The sequence below is a fragment of the Phascolarctos cinereus genome, unplaced genomic scaffold (genome assembly GCF_003287225.1).
Source record: "Phascolarctos cinereus isolate Bilbo 61053 unplaced genomic scaffold, phaCin_HiC Scaffold_726;HRSCAF=1367, whole genome shotgun sequence".
Taxonomy (NCBI): domain Eukaryota; kingdom Metazoa; phylum Chordata; class Mammalia; order Diprotodontia; family Phascolarctidae; genus Phascolarctos; species Phascolarctos cinereus.
Window position 1 is genome coordinate 390,831,871 of NW_027556098.1, and position 21,494 is coordinate 390,853,364.

General features: G+C 47.0%; 1 protein-coding gene across 1 annotated transcript in view; it reads right to left on the minus strand.

Annotated features, from left to right (window-relative positions):
- PEX14 (peroxisomal biogenesis factor 14) overlaps window positions 1–21,494 on the minus strand; it is a 151,164-nt gene that overhangs the window by 83,657 nt on the left and 46,013 nt on the right.

A 21,494-nucleotide genomic window follows, 5' to 3' on the forward strand; every position in this document is an offset into this window, starting at 1 on the left:
GGGGTGCCCAGACCACACGGGGAGAGCCGGATCTGGTCCAGCCCCCTCACTTTACAAATGATCAAAATGAAGACACAGACAAAAGGGAAGGGACCTGTGGATGCTCACTGACGTCTGGGTGAGGCCCCACCACCACCACCACCACACACGCTGCCTGCCCCCTTTCTCTTTTCTCTCCCATTGCACACAGTTGAGCGTTTGGGTTCCATCTGATCTCGGGAGTAGCTCGTTAGCTCCTCAAGAGCGGGCTAGGTCTTACACATCTTCTGCATCCAATTCCAAACCATGATCAACAATGCTCACTGAAAACCCAAGAGGCTGATCTGATATTTCCTGGGAAGCTAAAAATCCTGAAGCATCCCCACTAGACCACCACCATTCTGAGAGCAGACCTTCACTGCTCTCTGTGGCTCTGGAGCAGCCTGAGCACTGAAGAGCTCAGGAGTCGGAATGTTGGGAGTCTGGGGCTACAGCACAGTGTTTTACACATGGCAAAGATTAAATGAGGAGTGAATGAGCAAACGAAGGAAGGGCTAAGGAACGATCTCACCGCCCACATCACCGACTGAACAACATTTGACACAATCTGTGTCTTCTTGCTCACAAGCCATCTAGGGAATGGCAAGAAAGCCCATGAAGACCTTAGCCTCCACCTCACTCAACACATCAACACCATGTGTCAACACTGGGGCACCAGGCAAGAAGCAGGGAGGGGTCACTGCATATGACCACGGGGATGACGCCTCATCAAACCAGGAGAAGACTCTAATCTGCTGTTCCAGGTGAGGACATCCAGCCTCCACTCGCTCATTCATGCCGCTCATTCACCGGCTGCTCAAAGATGACTGTTCAATGGATGGCATGTAAGAAAGTTGGTGCTTATTTTCACGACAGGAAAACTGTGATATCAGGCAGTGGCAGTGGAAGCGGGGTCTCTTTTCCCTCATCCTTCCTGACAGACATTTTTGAAGAGTCCCAAGTAATCCAGAAAAGGCAAGTGATTAGGGGAAATGGCTACTCCAATATGGGTAAGGCTTAAGATTAACCAAGACATACCCTTTTGAAGATAAACTCTGTGCCTCTCCAGTTTGGCCAGACCTTGGTCCCTCCCCAACAACACATACTGATATCACTCGACAGGCTATTTCTCAGGATCCAGGCTCAGCTCCAAGGAGTTGGTAGCTAACTGCCTGGGGCCATAAGCTTTTTCCAGAAAGCCACTATCATCATCATCATCATAATAATAAAAGCTAATAGCTCACGCTTACAGAGAGCTTAAAGGTTTGCAAAGTGCTTTAAATCTATTATCTCATTGGATCCTCACAATAACCCAGTGAAGTAGATGCTACTGTTATCCCCAATCACCAGATGAGGAAATGAAGGCTCAGAGAGGTAAATACTAAGAGGGTCTTAAGGGTCACATATAGGGATGGAGATAGTTGGAGTAGCAGCGATATAGTAGAAACAGCATTAGACGGACAGTCTGGGGACTGAGGTTTGAATGTCTGCTCTGACACTTACCACTTAGATGACCTTAGTGGAGCAATCACTCACTCACTCACGCACTCAATCAACATTTATTAAGTGACTGCTACATGCTAAGCACTGGGGATATAAAAAGAGGTAAAAGACAACACCAGCCCTCAAGGAGCTTGCAATCTAATGCAGGAGACAACATGCAAACAAGGCAAGTTATGGAAAGGATAAAGAGGAAATATTTAATAGATGAGGAGAAAACTAGGTAGGGTGCACGGACAGAGTGCAGGCCCTGGAGTCAAGAAGACGTGAGTTCAAATCCAGCTTCAGACACTTACTAGCGCTATACATATATATATGTATGTATGTATATATATATATATACACACACACACATATATACATGTATATGTATATGTATATGTATATGTATATGTATATGTATATGTATATGTATATGTATATGTATATGTATATGTATATGTATATGTATATGTATATGTATATGTATATGTATATGCATGACTTTGGTCAAGTCACCCTCTGTTTGCCTCAGTTTCCTCACCTGCAAAATGGGGATAAGAGCAACTACCTCCCTGGGTTGTTGTGAGGACCAAATGAGATAATGTTTATAAAGCACTTGACACTATACAAACACTAACTAACCAGCTAGTAGTAGTAGTAGCAGCAGCAGCAGCAATAGCAGTGAGAGGGACTTGGGAAAGCTTCTGGTAAAACAGGGGATTTTAGGTGAGATTTAACAGAAGCCAGGGAGGTCAGGAGCCAGAGGGAAGAGGAGGGAATGTTCCAGGCAGGGGGGGCAGCCAGAGATAATGCCTGGAGGAGAGAGACAAAGGGTCTTGTCATAGAAGAGCCAGGATAACAGTCACTTCACTCTCCAAATTTAAGTTTCTTCGTCAGCAAAATGAGAAGTTGGACTTACTAAATGATCTCTACTGTCCCTTTCAGCTCTACATCCCATGATCTCTATTATCCCCCCGGCCTCGTTTTATTGCCTTCCATACAACTCACCCTTCTCCTCCCTAACCTCCACTTTCTCTCAGCAGAAGACCTGGCCTCCTAGCTCATTTAAAATAGGCCCTCTGTGTGATGAGCTCCCTCTTCTCTCTCTCTGATTATACCTCCAAATCCCTCTAAAATGAGTTCCCTCCCAACCCATGAATTCAATTATCTCCTCTATGCAGATGATTCACAGATCCATGTCTCCATCCATCAGGGTCTCTCTGGGGCTCCAGGTGTCATCATCATCACCACCACACCACCACCACCACCACCACCACCACCATCATCGACGAACATTTATTCAAAGATTACTTTGTGCCTATCAACGTGCTTAGCACTCACGATCAACAACTTCTCGCTGGATGTCTCCCCCCAGGAGATTTCGTGAGCACCTCAAATCGGAATTCCAAAACAGACTTCTTTATCTCACCCATGAGATCTGTCCTTCGTCCAAGCTTCTCTATTTCAGGTGAGAGCACCACCATCCTTCCAGCTAGCCAAGTCCGTGGGCCCAGGGTGGTCCTCGACTTTTCCCCTTCCATCACCCCTCTCCTCTACAGTCATTCAGTTGCATGCCCTGTTAATTCTACCTCCACAATACCTCCAGAATTGTTCCTCCTCTTGCCACCACCTTCCCTTCCAGCCTTTGCCACCTCTAGCCTAGACTAAGACAATGACTTCCTCCAGGGTCTCTCCTCTCTCCAATCCGTCTCTCTACTTTGAGCAGCTGTCAAATCTTCCCTAAGATGAAGAGATCTGATCGTGTCATTGTCCTTCTCAAGAAGCTTTACTAGCTCCCAGCCACCTCCAGGATAAAACACAATTTTCTTAGCTTGGCATGTATAGCCCTTTGCCATCTTGTACATTTCTGCCCTTCAGGCACTCTACGTTCCAAACTGACCTCTTGGTCTCAAACTCTTGGGCCTTTGCACGAGCTGTTATACCATGTGAGTGAAGTACACTCTCCTCTCACCTCTGCCCCTCAGACTCTCTAGGTTCCCACGAGGCTCCAATTAGGTACTGCCTCTACATAAAGCAGGCAGGGTCACCAAGGTAGTTTATAGAACCGCAATCGGAAATCTCCATCTTCAGACTCCATTTACAACATGGCTACCTCATTTGAAGCTTCAATCATCACCATCTGGACCAGGCTAGAGTCAAACCAATGACAGAGCAAAAATAAGACACCATGCAGGGTATACGAACCATTCCTCTCTGGCTGAACCAAATCATGACCCTCCCCTATCCTCAGCCCCCCTCAGATACTCATACACATACACAAAATACCAGCTGATCTGTCTTTTGTTTTAAAAAGGAAAGGAAGCCATCCTCTGCTCTGCAGAGGCAGGATGGGTGTGGCCAAGGAAATCACTGGACATGGGTCAATAATGATCAAGACAGAGCATGGATGGATAAGTGAGAAGTTACCATTCTCCACCTGAGGGATATACACAAGATGATAGTCTAGGTACCACGCTGCATCCTTTGTGTCCCATTCTCTGCAGGGGTACTGGAAGGTACAGAGGAGATAGGGACAGGGAGGTCTTCAACAGCACACACTAATGGTATCATCCTATTGTTAACCTAGAGAGACAGAAACCTTTCCCCTATCCCTCCAAAAATTTCCAGGGCAGAGTAAGGAAACACAAAATCCCACCACTCAAATGAATGTGTTTCACCTTGTTTTTGAATACAGTCCTGCGTCGATGCATTTCTGGTCAGAGAGCAAAGTTTTGATGGCTTTAATGGTGCACTCAATGCAGGGCTTGGCGCATTCCATCAATTTTTTTTTTTAAAAATTGCATCTCTTATTTCTTTAAATACATTAATCAGGCTAGTGTAGGCAAAACGGATCCATCGGACAATGCAATAAACATGAATTATCATCTATCCAACACGCATAATGGCTTAAAAATACATAATAGCAGGTGTAGTTTAAATGATTAGTTATTACACCTGCGGTGGGTCTGATTCAATTGGGAAAAATCATCTTTAATAGGTTAAAAGGTTTAGATCACCATGCTTTCCTTAAAGTGGCTGTAGAGAGGGGATGATGGAGTGCTCTGTCATTAGTAATTCATTTAAGAAAAACGTGGGGGATATAGCAAAGAACAGCATAAACGAGCGAATCCAATTTAAACATCAGGTAAAGTAGAAAACACCTTTTAAAAAAGCAAGATAAATGAATTTGGAAGAGGGATGAAATTGACATATTTATTTTAACGGGAATTTGACAAAGTCCCGGCATACCTCAAACTTGCAAAAATATGAACAATTTTTTTAAAGTTTCCATCGGCTAATTTCAAGCCATATAAAATAATTCAGTCAAACACCTGCATAAAGTGTGTTTGGGGCTGGTTTATGCCCCTCTTGATCTCTGTCGGAAAATGCAGGTGACAGGCAAATCACATATTTAACAGCATCGATGCCACTGCGCCAGATGCAAAAATATAAAGCACCCAAACTAATAGGCTCCTTGTAATGTGCTGAATAAGAAATATGCCCAAAGAAGCAGCTACATCTAAGTGGGAACAGAGGAAAACCTCTCTCCTCCCTTCACTGACTGCTTCTTTAGCTACTCTTTACCCTTTCCTCCTTCTCTTCCTCCCTTCCTTCCTCCCTCCAAGGAGCTGGTAGCACAATAAAAAAGGGCTTGGCAGATCGAGAATTTTATAAGCCCTGTGATTCATACACAAATGGTAACAGATTTTCCAAAAATCTTCATCTGTAATGCAAAGACTTTAATAGGCCAAATTACTGAAGAGCTCTCAGTCTGTTTCCTTCCTTTACTTTGCAACTGGACACTTTTCATTAACTCCAGGAGACCCCGACCCTCTCTTCCCTTTGCAATGCACACGCACTCGCTCTCCCAACCGCTCTATCTCTCTCTCTTTCCCATGCTTTTGTGGAATTAAGTGATGAGGTTCCTGTCGCCTGTCCCATGGTATCAGTTGATTTCCTAATTAGAAGATGAATTTAACTCTTCCTGGGCTCCAGTTGTGCCCAACCAAATTACATGAATTTAGGCCAAATCTTCTGCCTCAATGTCAAAGACATAAAAGGGAGACAGGAACTTGATTGCCTATGTTGTGGGAGTGCAGCAAACTGGGGAGATTCCGGGGTGAAGTCCTTGGTGCTGCTAGGTCTAAGTACTCATTGATGAGTTAATGATAAATAGGAAACTGGTTTTCCTTTGCATTATACCTACCCTCGAAAGGTCTTAGGGAATGAATGCTGGCTACCTTACCAGCCAGGAAGCCTGAGAAAAGTGAGGGGGGGAAAAAAACCTAGAAGAAAACAGATGCCAAGCTACTATTCTCCCCCACCCTTACTCAAACACACCCACACACCCACACACCCACACACACACACACACACACACCCCCCACACCCTGAGCTTGTGCGCCTAAACTAACCCCAAAACTTGGGAATTACTAATGCAGTTGCTGTCGCTGCTCTTCCTTATTTGAAACTACAAAATAGACTTCATGGTCAAAGAGCAAGAAAACCCAAGTTTTTTTCCAAGTGAACTCGTAGCACCATCTGTCACACTAAAGCGAATGGCAGCAACTTAGAGGAAGGAACTTTAAGATGAACTTCTCTCTGGACCTCAGACCAGCTGCCACATGGTGGGAGATTTGTGCCTCCAAGACCAGGATGCATCTCACAGCGGGATCTGTATAAATCAACAAGATTTAGTCGCAGAGGCTAGCTTAACCTGAACCGTGTATTGTGTTCAGACCGGGAAAGGAATACCCTTTGGCAAGAGGTGGAATCCTTGAGGCCAGCAGGAAGGAGTTATTCCTTAGGTATGAGTCTCTTGCAAGCTTCCATCTATCCAGAATGTAGCTGCTGCTTTCTACAAGGGGGAACGTCAAGCAACAACTCCCTAAATTTAAACCCCAGGTTAGAGGGAGCTTGTCCTACCTGACAAGTAAACCACTGCTACATTGTCATCAGGGACACATCTTTGGAAAGCTCCAGAACCCTACATGCCACACACACACACACACACACACACACACACACACACACACACAGAGCTCCTAAAATGTGAAAATTCACTATTATTTATAATTTTTAAAATTTTGTGACAATAAGCATTCAAGGTCAAGTCCTTTTCAGACCACAGAGACCCAAAGAGTGAAGAGCAAAAGGAGGTAACCATCAGCCCTAAACCAAAGCCACCCTCCCCGCTGCATATCTGTCCTGCTCAGGGGGCCCAACAAGGCCCTGCTCTCCTCCTCTAAAGGAGACACTGTACTCCAAATCTTGTTAACAAGCGTCAGGCTAATGCTAACTCGCACTGTAACAAGGGCTGGCTTAAAAAGCTGGCATTGCGGAGAATGTGAGAACCCCCTTCGCACCGAAATGCTGTGTTTTCCTAAGAAATCGGTGCTCTGTCAGGAGTTCCTTGACAAATATGGTCATCGGTGGCATGAGGAAATAGTAGCAAAGCAGCTGTTAATCAGAGAAACACATCGGAGAACGCTGATGCCAGCACTCGAGAAGAAATGCAGAGGGCTAATTAGGAAGCTATATATCTCACTAAAGAGGCTGGGTTCCCTGAGATTCCAGGCAGAGCTCCCTTGGATTCAGGGGGCCTGGGACACCTGATTCTGATTCCTCTGCCCAAGATCCTTTCCAGCTTGAGCGCCCCTGCTTGAGTCTGAGTTTTCCAGGGAGAATTCAACACTAATATCTCGTGTGCTGTCCTGGGCACTCTCATTCTCAATTTTAAAAGCTCAGTTCTGTCTAACTAGAGGACAAGCTGGGTAGGGAAGAAAACGAGGCGAACTGGATTCCCTGCCCAGAAGTATTGTGCATATTCCTTCTAAAGATGGCAGGTCCCAAATAAAAGAAAACACATGAGATGAAAGAAATTCTGAAATAATGATCCTACATTCCTGTGAAGAGAGAAAATGTGACTGTCAAGTTAGGTTAGCTACTATGTCTCCCCAAAACGGCTAGAAAGAAGAAAAGGGTGATGCTCGGAATGAGGAGGGCCAGGACTCCCACCCATGGGAGGCAGGCAGACAAGCCTGAAGGCGGCTTCCCATCAGTGAAATCTAACTCGGGGAGGCCAAGATTCTGAGAGTCAGGTAAGAGCTTGGAAAGTTAACACGCAGAGGGAGGCTCGGTCAGCCAAAATTCCACATGCTGCTCTGCAAGGACAAGGAGGGATAAAGCTCCCCGAAAACAGCCTGGTCGGGCTGGGGGAGGGAGGCGTTCCCACCAACACTCGGGCTCTCTGCAGAGCCACGGGAATGGCGAGAGGGGGCTAACCTTGGGGTGGCCGAGGACGCCGGCGAGGGCCAAGCACAGAGCCAGCCCGCCCCCTAGCTGGGGCTGGGGGGAGGCGCAGGCCGGAGGAGGCCCACTCTCCCCAACTCAACAGCCCAAATTAAGTGTTTTCACTCAGTGAAAATGAAATGTTTTGCAAGATGAAACAGAATGAAAATTGAGGTTTTAGGTAATTACTAGTTGGCATTTACATATCACAGGCTGGTTCAACACCTATTCATTTTCCTCTTTTATTTTCAATTTTTTAAAATTGCTCATTAAAAAATGAACAGATGACAGTGACAGGGATTTTTTTTTTTACTCTTTCCCCTTTTCTGAGGGCTACAAAATCCAGAGATACTTTCAGTGCAGTTAGCTACAATTATCCCCCACGCACAAAAAGTATGTTTCCTTTACAATCAGGAGGTGAAGGGGGAGGCCAGAGGGGAGCACAGGAGGGAGGCTCCATGTGCCTAGGTCAGATGTGCATTGGGGGGGGTCCTCAAATCTACACACCTCACATACTCCCCCCCCCACCATCCAGGCAACAGGGAGTTAAAGGAAGGAGTCTCCCGTGCAGCCTGGAATTTCCTGGGCTTTGTCATCATGCCCTTCCCACTGCTGGTCTGGGCCACAACCTGGCATTAATTAAGCTTCGAGGAGCGGCTTTCATTCGCTTTGTTTTACTTTGCTCCATTTGTGCTGGGGTTTTTCGCAGGCAGAAAAGCAAAGCTCTGGAGCTTGAAAGAGTGTACACGGCTTGACATGATAGAACACAACATATTTTCAGGTCTATTGTGCAAATCTGTATTTAGGGAATTCTAAAGCATGCATTATTGACCCTGGTCTCTCTTAAAACACATTGATATATGCAGTAAAAGCCCTTATGAAAAGTAGCAACTTCACATGCGCAGAAGCCTCCCTTTCAACGTGAAATATCTCTGCCATTTTAATTTGTTTTCACCCGGGTTAAAATATACTGCATGGACTTCTTAACCAAATTTTCTAACAGAGGTATTTTCTTTAAAAGGGGTGGCTGTTCTGAAGCTAGAAAGGGGAGAGTAAAAGCATCAGAGGTGACTGCTCTCTGCGGGAAGCCGAGGTCCATTTGGGGATTCCTTGGCTCGCTGACACTTGGGGTGCCTACTTTCTGACCAAAGTGAATTTTTACGGCTGAGTAAGAAAGCCCAGAAAACCACAGTTTCTCAACAATCTGATGACAGCTCCTCTAATGTAGGCCGGCTCCCAGATGCTCTTCTCTCCCCCACCCCCACCCCCACCCCCGACGGGCTGCTGTGAACAAACTCGAGACCCCTGCTTCAGGGAGAAAACACAGTGTCTTTGGGGAGGCCATGGAAAAGGCACGGCATCCTTTCGGGTTATAAAAAAAAAAAAGCAAGCCAATGTAAATAAATGCCTCTTGTCCCCATGCACTCCTGCCTAAAATTAGACAGCAGCCCACCTAGCATTTCTGATGCCGCCAACAAAGAGCGGCACCAGCGCAGGGTAGGAGGGAAAACAAAAAAAGGATGACATTTGCCTTTTCCTTGGCTTTGAAATCCAACTGGTAGTGAATTGTTTGAAGTCCTGTTTACAGAAGACACTGCAATAACCTCCTCACTGAAAAGGGGAAGAAAATGCCAGTGTGCACGGATCACGGCGGTGGTGACCTGAGGGGGTGGGAAAACAATCTGGCAGAATGCTCGGGAAGCTCAGGGAGGGTGGGGTGCGACTGGCGGCCCAAGACACAAGTGGCACCGTTTTGGTGCCAGATACTGGGAGATGCTAAGGATGCTGAGGCAAAGCCTTCGGCGTCCTGCCTTAAAGCGGTGTCTCTAAAGGGCACTTTCAGTAGTGGCTGCCTCCTAGCTTCCCGGGTTTGGTAATTTCTTGAATCCCTCTCATTTCCCTGCATTGTAAAAGAGGAAGCAGAAAGCATCAAGGCTTGATGCTGTCAAATTAATGAAGGTGTCATGCTGCTGAGCTGAATCACCGCGAAGGAATGTAATGATTCAGTGTCCAAGATGCTCCCTGGGAGAAGTGTGAGATCACGCGGTGACTCCAAGGCTAACAATCCTCAGGCTTCCGCCGGGCCCCCAGGACCTTCCTAAAGCTCCTCCCCTTGCCTGCTCAAACCCCCATTCAGGCACTCGGTGCTGCTTCCACTTTTCAAAGGTTACTTTTCCTAACTCCGGCACTGTGAGATGCTCAGAGAATGAAACGGTGCTGCCATGTGCACGTTATCCTCTGCAAGTACAGGACAGACAGACTGGGGACGCTCTGGTCATGTGCTATGGAATGGTCAGATGATTAGGAAGGGGAGGCCATGGGGAAAGGTTGTGTCATGAACAATAATAACTTCGAGCCCTAAGTCTGCACCAGATGTCAGACACTGGATGGATCATCACCAAGAGAGATGTCCAAGGGCAGGGGTGCTTCACGACTTAACGCCTTCCGCTCAGATGACGACAAGACAGGCTACTGAATTCCAAGCAATATTAGCACTGGTGAGGAGGCCACCTGATAACCCCACATGGCAAGGTGCTGCCCCTTTGAGGTGGGATATTTTTTTTAAGGCAATTGGGGTTAAGTGACTTGCCCAGGGTCACACGGCTAGTACGTGTCAAGTGTTTGGTCTGAGGCCGAATCTGAACTGAGGTCCTCCTGACTTCAGGGCCTGTGCTCTACACACTGCTGCACCTAGCTGCCCCGCTGCTGCCCCTTTGGAAAAGCACCAAATATTACTTGACTGAATATGCACAAAGTGGAAAGAAAATTAACAAACCAAGCAGGAGCTTCCCCAAAACCTGGTTCCTGAACTTGCTTCCACTCTCTTCTAGAATCATGGCTTAGAACAGGGAAGGCCCTTGGAGATTGCCTAGCCCAACATTTTACATTTACATTCTTTACAGAGAAAGAAACCAAGGTTCAGAAGAGGCAATGTAGGACCACAGATCTGGACAGCACTCGAGAAAGCTTCCAGTCCACGCTCTCAATGTACAGATAAGGGAGCAATACCCAAGAAAGTGGAGTGATCTGCCCCGGCCATGATGCAGAACAAGGATCTGAACTCAGTCCCAGACTGCAAAGTCCCATAGGCTAGGATTTTAATGGAGGGCCTGCTGCCTCCACAACCCGCTCTGGCCCTCTGACTGGAGCAGCCCAACAAGCTGCCTAGGAGAGGAAGTAAGAGGGCGGCTGCCATCTGCAGGGAGTGTCCTCAGACCTGGGTCCACAGGTCCAAAGGCCACCTGCTAGCTGCACCCTCACCAACACCAGGCACTTCTAGGCCTAGATTCACTGAGAACAGGAAGCTACAGCAAGGACATGAGGTCGGGAGATTTTCACCAGCCTCTCCCAAAGGGTCATAAATGTGCCTTTCACTGACAAGCCCTGCAACTAATAAGCATTCATCCACTTTTAAAAAATAAATAATTAAGTAAATGCCTCTTCTGGGCCCCAAATGTCTGTCTGGTCTTCATTAGTCATGTGCCATCTTCCTCCACCAGAATGGGTACTGAAAATTAGTCTCTTTATGACCCAGCTAATACCTGATCTGCTGATTTCTTCCAACTTTCTTGATAATGTGGGTGCACACCCATTTCTTCAAATTAAAACAAAAATTTTAGAAAATCCACGCCATTAAATAAATCAGCCCTCCTTAGCATCCTCCTCCTCCTCTTCCACTAAATCAATGATAACCCAATTCCAATGCCTCCAATCCCTGCCTGGGAAACAGAGGAAGGTTCAACACTTTTTATCTGAAGGATTATGGATCACCACCTTGCTGGGGCTGATGTCCATCTCCAGCCCCCACGGCTCTCTCCAATTGGGAAACCCTTCTAAGGCACCAAATCCCCTAATTTTACAAAAGCTTCCTGAAACTTCTCTCCCCACCCCCATTGTTTTCTGCTTATCTTCCTCTCTCTTCCCTTGCCTGTTTAAATACAAGGGCAGAGAGTTATTAACTTTTACAGTAAAACCAGATAAAATAATGTTGAAGAAAAAATGCAGTGATGTAAGGGCTGCAGCTAGCACCATTTATCTGTGGAAATCAGATTAGCACTCAAGTGCCAGAGATACCTGGAAAAGTGCTCACAATCAAATCAAAAAAGGATACAAAAACATTAACCTGATGGCTAAAAACTCCACATTTAAACATTTAAAGTAATAAAGGAGCTTTTATTGAGTATTTTTTCTATTTCATTAGGGCTCAAATTGACAAGGACTCCAGGATACATTTCCTAGACTTTTGGTTCTTCAAATCAAATGCTCTCTTGGACTTTTTTTTTTTAACCTAAAAGGAAACGGCATTTCTTGTAAATTTGAACTAAAGGATTAAAGCTTCTCCTACAATATCAATATCAGCCCTGAGTGCAAACACAGCAGCAAACAGAGGGCTTTCTGGTCTGTGTGCATTAATTCTGAGCCCACCCCAATGCCAGCAGAGAATTATTTAGATGATCTGGCCATTCAGATGGACCTCCTTTTTGTGTGAGATCTGCACAGGAAATAAGAATCGAGATAAAGCACCCTGCTATTCTCTCAAAGCAACAATCAACTTCATATTTCCGTAACATCTCAAGGTTTAGTTTACTGACAACGAGCTTGTGAGAGGGTCCAAGTGTTATTTAGCATTGCCCTGTTTCAGAGAAGGTGAGGAAGGGCCCCTGCTCTTCCTCTGAACCTTTGGGGACACTATGTGGCCTTTCAGGCTGGCAGGAATACAAAGGAACCACAATCTGGTTCTCACGGAATCCATTTCAATGGAGAACTACAATACCCAAGTCAGAAGGGAGTTCCACTTCAGATCTATGAGGAAGGGCCAGTGTGATGCCTCACCTATCAGAAACTCAGCTCTGTGGCCATCGCCACACAGGGTAAAGCCAACACCCAGGAAAAAGCAGTGAGGGCCTCTAGCACTCAACCCAGATGTCACAAACCTCACTTAACCTAGGTTCATCTCCCGTCCTCCCTCAGAGCTAACTACTCCCACTTCAGATAGAGTTCAAATGAGGCAGCATGTATCAGAAAAGACACTAAATGAGGAATCAGGAGAGACCTGGCTTGCAGTCCTGGCGCTGGCCCTCCTCAGCTAGGTCTGTGGATCTATCTGTTCTTGCTGCCTGTTCCATAAGACTGCTGGGAGGAGAGGGTTCTGCTAACCTGAAAGTGTCTTACAAATGTGAGCTACCGAAGGTGGAAGTGTTCAGGCTTTCTTAACTCTCAAGTCCAGAGCTGTTCTACTGCTTTACCCCAAACCTGCCATCTCTGTGCTGAAATAACACGTTCCAGCCCCCTTTGGTGATTTCTGAGAGGAGCTCGGTTTACACTGCATGCAACTACCACGCTGCCTCTCAATCTGAGAGCAAGAGAGATCAAAAGCTAGCTTGAAAAAGCACAAGGGCAGTCTGGTTTTAATCAGGGCAAAGGCAGACCACCTCCTCTCTCTTCCACAAGTCCTAGGAGCACCCCAGTATTTCAATGTAGAACTGATATGGACAATGAGACACCCCTTCCAAAAGTATAAGTTATGTTCAGTTCGGGGAGCTGGATGGCACAGTGCAATCTGGGGCTGGGAATCAGGAAGACTCATCTTAGTGAGCTCAAATCTGGCCTCAGATGCTTCCTAGCTGTGTACGACCCTGGGCAAGTCACTTCACCCTGTTTTCCTCAGTTTCCTCATTTGTAAAATGAGCTGGAGAGGGAAATGGCAAACCACTCTAGTATCTCTGCCAAGAAAACCCTAAATGGGGTCATGGAGAGTCAGACATGACTGAAATGACCAAACAACAAATGTTCAGTATAGTCTGTTTAATAAGGCAGGGAAGGGTATAATCCACTTTCGAAAGACTGCTATCTAAAATAATTAAAATAAAAAAGGTTGCTTCAAGTGGGAAATTCAATGCATTCTAACAAGTCTTACATGACTCCTCTGTGTCAGGCACAGTGCTAGGTGCTAGGTGAGGATGGGAGACGAGAGAATCAGTAGCTACAAAGTAAACATTAATCCATCAACAGGAATACAGTAAGCACCTACTATTGTAACAAGCAGCATGATGGGAGGCACTGGTACAAAAGACAAAACTGAATCTGTTCCTGCCCTCAAGGGACTTGCATTCTTTGGGGAAAGCAACACATACAAATATAAGGGGCAAAAGCTCCCTATCAAGTAGGAAAATTAGCAAAGATCTTGTGTGCCTGAGCCAGTGAGCTTGAAAGGAGCTGGGGCAAGCTTAGTGGTCCTGGTTTTAACTGTATTATTATCCCAAGGCAAGTACAGTCGGTAATCAGGGCAGTCTCTTAAGGGATGCAAGGCCAAAAACTCAGCAATGATCAATGAATATTTATGGAGTACCCGGTGGGCACATCGCACAGTGTGAGGCCCGAGTTCCATCCTGGAATTTAAGACACCCAGGAAACAAGAAAAGAGGGAAAGTCAGCTGTCTCCTAACTTAAGAGACCAAAAGCCCAGAGCTGAGATGAACTATGGTAGTTCAGGACAGAACTGGCAAGCTGAGAGAAGACAGAACCTAGCACTGCATTTGCAATCTGAGATGCATGAAAAAGAAAAGAATCCTGGAATTTTTTTTAAGTTGTGCACTGAGGAGAAAACAACTAACCAGTCCATTTTTGAAATTGTGTATAGAGGAGGAGAATTAGGACAGACTACATGGGCACCTGGGCATCTCCTCTCTGGCTGTCTCCCCCTTCCTACATTCCGCATCTGTATTTTAACTCTGGTTTCCAGCCATTCAAGAGAGTCCTGAATTCTGTGTGAGGGCCCAATAAGGACTCAGCCTCACCCTGGGGAGGGAGGGCAGTGGGGATGGGGGCAGGGAGCCCGGGCCACACCTGTACTGCCAAACTGCATTAGCAATAATCCAGGCCACGGTAATTCGAGGGAAGATCTCCAGCACACGTCATTCCAGAAGGGCTAAATTCAATCAAAGATGGCAGCTCTTCCTGCAGGGCTGCGATCATTAGAGATGGAGAACATGACATGGGCCCACTTCCTGGAGATCAAGAGCCAGACCTGGGCCCTGGGGCTGAAGGGAAAGCTGCCGTCCTAAGCCTGGCATGAGACTACAAGTGGGCCTTCAGGGGAGGAAAGGGCATGTTCTCCCCCGTCAGAAATCACCGCCCAGGAGATGCAGACCCTGGGACTTGGCATCCCAGGCCTAGAGACCAAGACTGCCCAGGCCGGATTTGCGCTCTGTAGGCAACTTTTTGGGGGCAAGTTACTTATCTTCCCTATTTTAGTCCCTGATTCGGTGTTCTCATCTGTAAAATGGGGCTAATACTACTCAAAGATTTCACCAATGTGTTCTAAAGAATCATCTGTTGCCATTTACATAGCATTTTTCAACTTCAAAGCAGTTTAACACACTATAAAATAGAGTATATGCAGTTGGAAAAATCTTTTTTAAAAGGAAAGTAAAAATAAACACAAATTCAGTTTAGCAAAAATATGTTGATATCATCCTGCAGAAGGCTACATTCCCATGCCAGTGCACTGAGGGCATCCACCTGCACCTGAAATAATCTGTATTTGCATGTGAAGGCAAAGGTTTACAAAAATTTTATTAGGGATGGGGAATAGAGGAAGGAGAAGAAAGTGGGGGGGAGCAGAGGAAAGGGGGAGATACGAAGTAAAAAGCAGCAAGAGTGGACAAAGAAGAAAAGAATTGATCCTAGGAGAGATGGAAACAACAGCAAGAGAGAAGAAAGGGATGGGGGGTGGGGGGTGGGGAGTGGATAGAAAACTCCCCTAAGAGAACAAACAAAAAGGGTTTGTGCTTTCAAAAGAGAAGAAGGGAAGGAGAAAAGGAAATGGGAATGAGACAAAAAGCAGATGAGAAAGGAGGGGGGAGGAGGAGCAAAAGAAACCAGAAAGCTCTCCAAAGTGTATCTGGAAACCAGAAAGCTCAAGCAGCAATCATTAGCAAGTCCAGAGTGCGTCTACAGCGATACCGTGCGGATCAATTCATTTAGTGCTGCCCTGCACATTTACAGAAAAGTACCTCTGATATAATAAAGGCTCATAAACACGCAGAAATTGGGTTAGGCCCGTTTCGAATTCCTGCCAAACAATGGTTCAGAAAAATGAAGCTCTATTTTAATTAGCTGGATTCACGAGTGATTTGATAACAGCAGATGCTGTCTGGATGCCATCAGCTCCATGGGCTCCACACACATGAACCTGGAGTGGCTCTGATACAATTAGGTGCTCCTCTCTGCTCCCACATGCCAGGCAAGGTGGAGCCCTTCCATGTTGCTGGATTTCATCCCTCGGTGCCCATGCAACGCCATGAGGACGAGGAGGGAGCGCTGGGGTGGGACAGAAGGAGACAAAACAGTTTGTAAAGGACACTGCAGAGTAGATGTGCCTGTCCTGCCCTGCCCTGGTGTTTCCACTGGAAAAGGGGCCAGCAGCACGGGACAGTCAGCGCCTTCCCGGGTCCAATCCTGCAAAGGCAATGCCGTGAGCAGGGCTGAGCAGCTTCCTGCTTGCCTTTGATGCCCAGCCTGACAAGCAAGCCCTGCCGTGCCCAGTTCTGCTGCAGACAGAGGGGCTGAGCCACCTCTGCCTGCCGGGGGTGGGAGCTCCTCGGCTGCTGCCAGAGCCCACGCTGCTCTCGCTATGGCCACTCTCTCTTCACGGAACGTGCCTATGCAGGAAGCGGAGCCGCTGCCAAGGCATGGCCGGAGAGCCCTTTCCGGCATCAGGGACACCACAGATAGGAGCGCCCAGCTGGGCTGGGTGAGAGAGGGAAGGGCAGAAGTGAGGGCAGGGGAAGGGATGGGGAGGATGCCTAGTTCACTCTGACCCTGCCATCCTGTCAGAGCCCTTCACCTCACTGTGAGAGGGCATATGGGATGGAGAGGTGAAGCCGGCCAAGTTTCATTCCAGTTCCAGCAGAAAGGGGACCCAGCGATCACCCCTTGCCACATACACACACACTCTCTTTCTCCCCAAGGGGGCAAAACGGACACAGTGACCTTCACACAAGCTCCCCTTCGCCCGGCACAGGCACAGACGCTAACAAGCTGAGTGCTGTAAATCAGGGCTGAAATCCTGGTGCCAGGAAAGCGAATGAGCCACATTTATTCTGTAAAGAGCTCCAAAGATGCTGCAGGCTTCTGAATCAGCACTTCAGGGCAATGGCTGGGAACCCAGGAAGCACAGAACCAGCCAGAGAGTAAGAGGAAAATAGGTATTTATTAGGTACAGTCGAGGCCTCTTCTTGAAAAGTCATTTATTTCCTAAAACCACTTCAGGCTAAGGAGAGGTTTCATTCTCCCTAGAATTACAACCTGGTATTACAAATGCAGGGAGCGCCACAATGTGGGGCTTCCTTCCCTTCTCCTTCCCAATCCCCAGGCGTGAGCCCAGTGGATTCCACCCTGTGGGCTGGCCCACAGTAAGTCATATGAGGAAGAGTATGGGGGTTCTCCCCCCACTTCTACTTCTGCCCCTTATAATCCCCTAAGCAGGGGGCAAGGGGGCAGAGGGTCCAGGCTGTGAATTGGGATCAGGTCTGCAATACCTCCACAGAGACAAAGCCAGCAGAACGGAAAGCCGGCTCAACGCAGTGTTAGGATTTGCTCTAAATGCCCCTGTCTCTTCAATCTAAGCAAATAGGGCTGTTCTAACAGGCGGGTCTTGGGAGAGCTCCGACCTGCTGATCCTTGCTCTCCAGGGCTCTCATTCATAATTTCTTTCACTTGTTCCCTCCCCAAATTAGTCACAGCAAACTAAAAAACACGGGTATTTGAGGAGCCAAAGAAAGGTAAAGAGATTAAAAGCAGACCATCTAAAACCAGATCATATAAAATGGAAGGAGCTAAGAGAACAGAGAAGAGGCCAAGGACCTACAGATGCCTACGGAAGGGATAAAAAGGAAAGGAAATGGCCAAGTCAGGAGCTCCCAGGTGGGGTTGGAATTCCTGTTCCTGACTCCAGGCACACAATGAAAAGTTATCTGCAGTATCTGGGAGACATCTCCCTGGAAAAGATGAGGCAACAAATATTCTAGTGCCCCGCATCAGTCCAAGAGTCGTCTGAACAGATCTTAATAAAATCCAGTCCCCACTCGTCCCTTGCCCCTCTCAGGCATCCGAAGGCTGGATTCTTGCCAAGCTTGGCTCTCTGGGGACCCAGCGATGCCCCCTCTCCTTCCCTTTGTCCCATAGCTCAGCATCTTTTCCCCCAAACTCCTCCCTCTCTTCTTCTCCAGGCTTTCAGTTAACAGAGTATAACCTCCATCAAAAACACATACAGAGGTTCAGCTAAAAAAAAAAAAAGGATAAATATGAATTTAAAGGGGAATTCTGCCCAAACCTTCACCTCCCAAATCTGGTTCAGCCACATTCTTGCCCACAGCCTGTGTTTCTCGGTGCCTCCCTACATTTTTCCAACTGCAGCTGCACAACCCTCTTAAAATTCAGATTTCTAGCACCTATAATTACAGGCCTCTCTATGGCAGGCTCCTTTAATTAATGAACCCGACTCTTTTCTCTTCAAAGGGAATCTGCATGAGGGCTATCACAGGGGTGAAATGACCCCACATCAGAGCGATCAGCTCCCTCTTCCTAGGGCAGCTGGGTGTCTGAATAAGAGAAGAGCAGACCAAAGCCAGGCCTCTGCCCAGATGCCCCCTTCCAGCCCCCTGCAAGCTCCCCATTTATAGTCCCTCAACACTTGTGGCCATAAAGGATTTCTGGGAACTCCTAGGAAAAGTAGGAAGATTTCCTGGGTGTGCCCAGCCAGCCCCAAAGAGAACTGGCTTCTTGCTGCCTGACTTCAAGTGAATCCTTCACTTCCTCCCTTCAATTTGAGAAGCTGCAGCAGTCCTTCCACCTAAGCGGGTCAACGGTGGAAAACAAGAGGCCAGTGGGAAGGAGGAGAACTCTGGAGAGGGGACGGAGGTGCACACAGCTTTGGGGCTGAGGCTTCACCCAGCCATACACGCTTCCTTAAAGGAAGGATACATGCTTCCTTAAAATAAAACAAGTGTTGTTAAGAGAGGGCACAGAGGAGAAGCAATCACCAAGGTTTGGGGAAAATTTCTGGCACACTTCAAGAATCACAAACTGAGAATCACAGCACTTCGAGGTCACAGAGTCTCACTCTTATTTTACAGGGAAGGAGACGGTATCCCAGAGGGGGGAAAATGACCTCACCAAGATCCCATCGTGATCAGGAAGCAGCCAAGCTGCTGGGGCTGTCCCCCATGCCCTTAGGCTCTAGGGCTAGGCCTTTTCACTTGTGACATACTGGTCCTCCTGGGGCATTCTGAAGGCCATTTAGAAGCTAACGAAAACAAATTTTTGAAGACTCTACCTCACCTTTCACGCCAAGTCATTTTGCAACAGGAGCTCTGAACGTCACGATACCCTGGTTTCTATATAACTTTTATATGGGAAGAAGCCTGTCTCAGACTTCAGCAGAGACTGGAAAGAGTCTCCCCAAAAGGTTAAGAGTCCTTGAACAGACCATGCTTAGGTCAAACCAAAAGCCTCCTAGCAATGTTTCAGGTAGAAATGTGGGGATGAAGCAAATCAGTTAAATGGCACCAGCAAGGACGAGCACAGAGACCAACACCGAATAACAGCTTTCTAAGGGGGCTCCTCCTTAGGCCCTCGGCTAAGTCCGCAGGAAACCACTGACCCTGCCAAGCAAACAGACAAACCTCTCCTACAGGAAGAGGAAAAAACCCACCAAAACGTGCCCTCCAAAGGCCCAATTATGAGCATTCTGGAGAAGTCTTGCTGCAGTTTCTTAAGGAATTCAGAGTATCAAGTGAGAAGGACAGAAGCAGAACTAACAGGTGCAACCCTCGAGCTCCTCACCCCAGTTCTCAAGCACAGCGATCCTGCTCCAGGGGCTATGGTGCAGAAAGTACCATAGGTCACTTAATATTACCTCAGGAAAAAAAATATACTTGTGAGGGAAAATATGGGGGTTTCTGCTGCTCTAAAGATCTTGGGTGAGGCTGACCTTAATCATTCAGTATCACACCAGCCAGGCCTCCCCTCGGAAGAACACAAACAGGACCAACCTGGCTATTTTGTTCTATTCTATTCAACTGGCTGAGCAGTCCAACCTTGGCAAGGGCACTGCTGTTGAGCAGAAGATCCTCCCTATATGATGTCTCTCTGAATTTACTTTGTATATACTTTGAATTTATCCATCTGTATAAAAGTTGTGCTCCCCGCCATCTCCCCATTACATAGTGAGCGCTTAATAAATGCTTAGTGATTTGGACTGAAATACTGTTCTATACTATAGCCAGGTCGCCCTATGCCCTCAGGGTCCAAAGCCCGATAAACTAGCCCTGACACAGTGTGCGGTCACTGGCCTCTCTTTCTCCTTGTAGAGCGATTTCCCAAATGCATTTGCCTGGTCAGGCCAGACCCACCCAACACTGCTGCCAGGGATCTATCTAGACTAGAGCCCTGAGTCAGTATCCAAGGCCCTGGGACTGAAAGCACCACTGAGGGCAAGCCTCCTGACTCCCAGAGGCGCACACACACACACACACACACACACACACACACACAAGCTTTAGCCTTGCTGGGCATGATAAGGCTTTTTTGTTTGTCTTGGCAGGGTTTTCTGTTTTTTGCCTTTTTTTTGGGGGGGGGGGAGGGCACCTGTTTTGTTTAAGGCTAAGACTAGTCCAGGGTTGATTCTTCCTTAGAAGCCATAATCTCCATTTTTCTAAAGAGCTGTAATTTACAGGCAAGAAGAAAAACAGAGCAGAATTTGAGGCCAAAAAGGGTCCAGAGATAGTGGAATCCAAGGATGCCTGGGGATCCTCATCCGGAACAAGTGCTCACTCCAGCTCCACTGAAAGATTTCTCCCTCAGAGTTTCCCCAAGGGGAAATCAGCCATCGATCGTGGGACACACAAGTTCTAGGACCGTTCCCTACCTCTGCCTCCAATTCCTGCTTGTGCTTTAATGCTTAAATTATTAAATGCATTAATGTATTTACATTATTCAAGTCTTATGTGCATTTTTCTAAGATAATTTATGTATAAGAGTTTGAATGTCCATGACTGTTAATGTCTACAACCCTTCCTGTTCGTTATTGATTCTGGAAGAAGAAAAAAAAGTCCGAGTTTTAATGCCTTATTTTTAATGTATTAAGAGTCTGAATAAGTGCATTCTCTTTTTTCTTTTGTAATTTCATAATTTAAGTAGTACATTTATTAAACTGACACAGTATGAATTGTGGTGAAGTCTGGCACAGCTCCATGCTGCCGGCATGGCCGGACGGGGAATCACACTACTCTGCAAATGGAACCGAGAAAGAGAGAGATGGAGAGAGATGGAGAGAGGGAGGAAGGGAGGGGGAGAGAGGGGCAGGGGGAGAGGGGAGGAGGCAGAGAAAGGAAGAGAGGAGAGAGACAGAGGCAGAGAGAGGGAGGAAGGAAGGGATAGAGAGAGAGAGGGAGGGAAGGAGGCAGAGAAGAGAGACATGGAAGGAGGGGGGACACAGAGAGAGAAAGAGAGACGGAGAGAGGGAGAAGGGAGGCAGAGAAAGAGGAGAAACATGGAAGAAGAAAGAGAGAGGGAGGCAGAAAGGAGAGATGGAGGGAGGGGAGAGAGAGAAAGAGAAGAGAAAGAGAAGGGAGGAGAAAGACAGGCAAGACAGAGACACAGAGAGAGAGAGAGACAGAGAGAGACAGAGAGAAACAGAG